A 6044-nucleotide genomic window follows, 5' to 3' on the forward strand; every position below is an offset into this window, starting at 1 on the left:
GCAGGAAAACCCCCCCCCCATGATGATAGCTAAGAGTTGTTGGAAGCTAAGAGTTGTTGTCCAGCCTAGGGGATACCCATCAACCTCAGTCCCAGGCAATCCCCAGGCAGCTTCCCAGGCTGTGGAATAGCTGGCAGGATAACATACATCCCTCTTCAGCAAGGTGCTTGTCAAAGTATTACCCAGCCTGGAAAGTGCCAGGCAGCTGAATTCATTTTTTATTAATATTTTAAGTGAGATGGGCCCAGTTGGGGTATGTGTGTGTGTGATCTGTTAGACTTTGATAACAATGCTATACTCATTACCTAAAAATAATTTAAATGATTTCTTTTATTTCCTATGCTCAGAAAAATGTTAAGGAAAATTGAGTTTCTAGTCTTTAAATGCTGATAGAATTCTTCTGTAAAACCAACTGGACCTGGTGCCATTTTTTTTTTTTTTTTTGGCTGGAGAGGGAGGGGAGCATCTCTGGGACAACCATCTGTAGTTCTTCTATGGAAATAGGTTTGTTTGGACTTTTTATCTCTATTAGGGTCAGTTTTAGTAACTTATGTTTTCCTAGGAAACTATTTCATATAGATTTTAAGGTTATGCAAAATAGTTCTATTTTTTCTGTTTTATTACCTTATTTCTTATTTTGTGTATTTGTGTTTTCTCTATTCTCAGTTTACCTAGTTTTTAAATTTTGTTGTTTTTTTCCAAAGAACAAGTTCATTTACTGATTTTGCCATTTATTAAATAATTTTAATAGAATCTTTCTTAGATACTTATAAGTAAATTTTCCCAGTCACACAGTTCTTACCAGTATTTAGATTCAGGGTGGGTTTTTTGTTGTTGGGGGGGGCTAGTATTTTGTTAAATTGTCATTTTAAATATTAATTTTAGAATTTCTGATTTAGAGTTTAGATTTCTGAGATAATTGTATCATTTTCTTCAATTACTTTCCTGAGTTTCATCAGTTTCCTTCACATTTTCCTGCTGTTTGGTCATCTTTTCTCAGTTTCAGTTGTTTTTATAGTGTCCTTTCACATCTGCATTTACTTATCTAATTATTTTTTAATTCAGGTTAGAATGTTGTGTAACAGTTTTCCTCTGCTTTGCAGTAGCTTTTTTTTTTTTTTTTTTTTTGTATGTTTGGTCTGCTAAAAAGTTTTAATTTGAATTTTCTGGTCTTGTTCTTTTCTTACAGCATCTTTGTAAGGATGTTACCGTTTTTATTGTTGTCCGTATTTGAGCATGTTAGATTTAACCTAAACAAATATTGTTGTGGTTGCTAGTCGCCATTGAGTCAATTCTGATTCATGGCGATCCCATGTGTACAGAGTACAACTGCTCCATAGGGTATACAAGGCACTGACTGACCTTTCAGAAGCAGGTCACCAGGCCTGTCTCCTGAGGTACCTCTTGTTGGGTTTGAATTGCCAACCTTTTTTTTTTTTTTGGTTAGTTAGTAGTCTAGCACTTAACCATTTGCACCACCCAGAGGATATAACGGATAAGGGATGGGGCAGCGAGAAAGTCTGGGTGGGTTTCACATTTCTCAAGGGCTCACTCTTCTGCTTCTAAAAAAAAAAAAAATGAAGGACAGATTAATACTTGGCACATTTTTGTGATCACGCTTCCTCTGGCCCTGTCTTACTTTACTAAGTCTCTTGTCACTAGCCCTTCCTTGTTCCGTTTACATCACCTCTAGCTTCCAAGGTGTCTCCCTCTCCCCTAGAAGTGGTGTCTTTCCAAGGCTGTCAGCTCTGGTCCTGTGCACTTTCCAAGCCCCTTCTTTTCCTCTTTCATTGCCAATGCTGAATCCTTATAGGTGGATGGGACGCTCTCCGGGGTGCAAAGCTTCTTTGATGATCTCTGGTTCTGCTCTTCTAGGACTCCTCCATTCTCATGGACAAGTTATTTCCTTCCCTAAGGCTTAACAGCTGCCCACCTGTACTCAGACTCCTCCCACACTCAGCCTGGTCATCCAACCAGACTCCATCTTGACTTCCCCTGGACTTTGGTCAGTTAAAATATTTGCTCTGGGCAATGTCTCCTGAATCAACAGGACCTCTGCACTCCACGTGGCTTCCTGGGCCTGGGAAAGCAGAAGGAACAGAGTGGGCAGGGAGCAGAGACAAGAACGCCTGGACCGAGCGAGCACTCATGAGTGTGAGTTGAATTGGACAATGAAAAGCAGAGGGAGAACATCATAGAAGAAAAAGAACAGAAAGGGAAACACCAGTGAGTGGGTTAGTCTATTCATGGAACTTCCCAGTGCCTGTGTTCTGACTTGAGTTGGGATGCCCACACTGGTCCTGACTGTGGCAGCTCCCAAAGGTGAGGCTCTTGGCTATGTGGCATAGTGAGGAATGAACAGAAAGGCAGAGTTGTTGGGATAGGATCCTATGCCCCTGAGGTTTGCTGGGCAAAAGAGAGAAACTCCTGGGGCTGCCCTGGCTGCCAAGGGCTGAGGGGGAGGCAGACAGGAAGGGGAAGCAAATAAGAATGAAATGTATGGTGGGTGGAGGGAGAGGCTGGAATCCCAGAAATCTCAGGGTTACCAGAATGTGTTTGAGAGATTTGCCTCAAATTTTCCTTCAAAAACTTTTGCAGATGTCTGTTTCTACTGTAGGAATGTCCCATAACGGTTTTGAGAGGAGGGACCAGCAGAGAGGCTGCTGCTAAAGTAGAGGAAGAAGTATGTGGCTTCCAGCTCAGGGTCCTCCCTTCTTCCTGAGCATAGCAGTCTTCAGGGTGGAACGGGAGGGCCCAGAAAGAAGCTAGGAATCCAGGTGTAACTGCCCGAGCCCAAAGTTCCCCTTTGATCCTATACGAATTGACCACTCCTGGACTCTGCTCTACTGCCAAGAAGTACCAGGCCTACCCTCTTTCTGGGTCTCATAATAATTACAGCTCCTAAATACTGAGCTCCTATGGGCCAGGCATTTTTCATTTGTCAATCTCACACTATGTCAATTTGTGCTTTCTATGTTTTAAGGCTCTTTTATTAGGGGCACACAGGTTAGTTTCAGGATTGCTATATCTTCCCATGATTTATTTTATTACTAAGTAAATATTCTCTACTTTTTTTTTGCTTTAAAGACTATTTTGCCTGATGTTCAGATTACTATAGCAGATAAATTGTTTGGTATTCATCTGTCTAGTTTAGCTTATCCTATCCCTTCATCTATCTTTTTATCATGTTTTTAATGTGCTTTTACAGTGTGCTGCTGTATTTTTTAAAAATCCAATCAATTTGTTTTCCTTTTTTTTTGACAGGTCAGCTTTAATCTCTTTACATTATGATTATTACTATATTTGAACTCATTTCTACTGCTTTGCTCCCTGCTCCCTTTATTATTGATTTGGCTTTCTTCCCTTTTGTGTTTGGCTTTAGACACTCTATTACTAGCGTTTTTGAGGTTACCCTCGCTGCTTTAGTATTATTTATTCAGGGAGCTTATTCCAGCTTCCTCACTTGATGAGGGCCCAGGGCCACATCTCTGGTACGTACTTGAGCATTAGAACCTGTTCCCACCCACCCCTAGGACTCATTTCTCTGTATGAAACTCCCACGGGATGGTTCAGTGTCAGCTTTTGGTTACTATTCTGGCTTTGATTTCTGTATTCATTTCTGGTATCTATGATTTTCCCTCTCTTTCAAGTTCAGCATTACAATTTTCTTGTTTTATTCAGCTTTTCTACATTTATAGCCGGAAGGGGGTCCTTCTGGGTCAGCTTAGTCTGTGTTTCCTGAAATCCTTAGGGAATTGCATTCATTACCTCATTTAACATTCCCACTGGATGAATGGAATTACTCCCATTTCCTAAGTGAAGAAATAACTGTTACACTGCTCTCATTTCATACTATTTTTTTTATTTTTCCTAGCTAACAAATCCCCCTGATCAACACAAATGGCTTTCAAATTCTTGTTTGTAACCTGTTTCAGTTAGAATAACGCTAGCTGCCGTTACAGATAAGCTCAGTGTTCTCAGGGCCTCTTGGCTCCTTCCATTTTGTAGCTCCATGCTCCTCTTGGGCCTTAGACTTCTCTCCACTCAGTGAATGAGGAAAGATTCTCTCATGGGAAATGGTGTACATCTCTTCCAACAATATTCCATTTGCCAGAAATTAAATGGGCACAGGTATAGCTGCCCAGGGAGGCTGGGAAATGTAGTTTAGCTGTGTGCCCAGGACGAAAGAAAAATATGTTTGGTAAACAGGCAGTCTCTTTGCCTATACCTTTTAATCCTCCCACGTCTTATCATTTTCTTGTAATAATTTAATATGAAATTCCCGAAATGACAGGCTTCATTTATTCACTTAATCCATTAGGTAGGCCTCTACCAAATGATCTTTGCTTATTGTATTTGCATGAACTTGACTTCTCCATTTCTTGTTTTAGCCTTCTCTGCCCACAATTTTAACATTTCATTCCTAACTTATTCCACTATCTTACCTTCCTTTGGTGAAACTGTTTCTTTCCAGAGATGCCAGCAGGGAGCAGAGAAAGAGTAAGTGGGCAGCAAGGGGTATAGCCCCTACCACTTTAGCTGGGGGGAGGTGTCCTGCTCATTTTAGGTGGTCACTCAACCTTCAAACTCAAATCTGAAGCTAAGTGGTGCCAGAGACCCACTGGATAGACTATCCCTTCCCTGTGCCATCTTTTCCTTCTGAAGTCCCACAGACAAGAGCTCTCAACTGGGCGTTGGGAGTCCATTCCTTGGCAGCTGACACCAGAACACTGGCTACAGACAGATCCACCTTCTCTCCAAGGATCATGGCAGGGTCAGAGGCACATCCAGATGTCTCTATGAGTAGGGCTACCTGACCAAGGGAAAGCCCTCAGTGTGGACTCCTGATTTGTTCCTCCCAACAGACTGAGCTACCTCAAATTCTCTTTGTTCAGATTTAATCATTCATTTACCCATCCAGTTGTTCATTCATTAAAAATCCTGTGAGCCCCTGACACCCTCCAAATTCAGCACTGGACTCGATACTCCAAGCTGAATGAAACACATTTCACAGTTTAGAAGAGACCATCTTGGAGTGCAGACAAAGCCCAAGGTATTTGGAGTGCTCTGTTAGTGATCTGTGTGAGGTGCTGAGGGACCCTGAGAGTAGCAAATCCCTGCCTAGTGCACTGGAGAAGGATCAGCAGGATTCCATAAGAACCGCACACACAGAGGTGGTCACTGAAGGTCATGGTATGTTTAATGCAAGGGGTGAGAGGTGAAACAGGGGAGCTCAAGGCTCAGCCCCACGGCCTGTCTCTCACCACAGCCTCAAATGTCCTCCTGCAGTTGCAGCCCACAGACAATCGAGTAGGTCCAGCTTTAAGCTTGTTTGGCCATGCTGTGTCCCATCTTACCTGCCGAGTCCAGGATCTTTCCCCATCACACCTCCTCAGTCAGGCTGCAGGCAGACCGGTAAGGGCTTGATCACATGACAGTCTTTTGACCTCATCTCTGCTGCTCCTCCCGTTCAGGCTATTTGATCTGCTGACCTTGGGAGAAAGACCGCCAGGCCTCTGACAGCAATTAGCAACATTCCTCTCCCTGGAACTGTGATAGGGAAACCTCTGTCACGTGGAGGTTGGCCCTGCCTTCTTCACATCTACCCTTTCATAGTAGCTCAGGCCTATCACCACCTCATCGGTCCTTGGGCCCTGCCCTGAATGGTCAATGGTTTAACTGCACAATGCCATAGGAGGTCTTGCATTCCCTTGGATGTTCTACTTTCTCCACCACCACCACTACCCCTTACTTATCCGCAGTTTCTAAGTTCTTGAGAGCTAGAGATACAGATGACTACCCGTGGTAAATTGTATGAGCAAGCAGGTTCTGTGGTGGCCTTATCAGAGGGGTGGACTGGAGGTTCCATGGGATTTACAATTGTGGATTCTGTGGCATGAAGTTAGTGACTGAGGGGCCCTCTGGGTTCAGTTCTTAGGTGTGTTGAAGAGTTAAGTCTCAGGAGCAATCTCTGTAGAAGAGAGGGGTTATTGTCCCTCTGAGATGAAATTATGGGGGTAAAGGGAATGTGAGGTTATGGTAAA

This window comes from Elephas maximus, chromosome 25 (genome assembly GCF_024166365.1).
Source record: "Elephas maximus indicus isolate mEleMax1 chromosome 25, mEleMax1 primary haplotype, whole genome shotgun sequence".
NCBI classification, from domain to species: Eukaryota; Metazoa; Chordata; class Mammalia; order Proboscidea; family Elephantidae; genus Elephas; species Elephas maximus.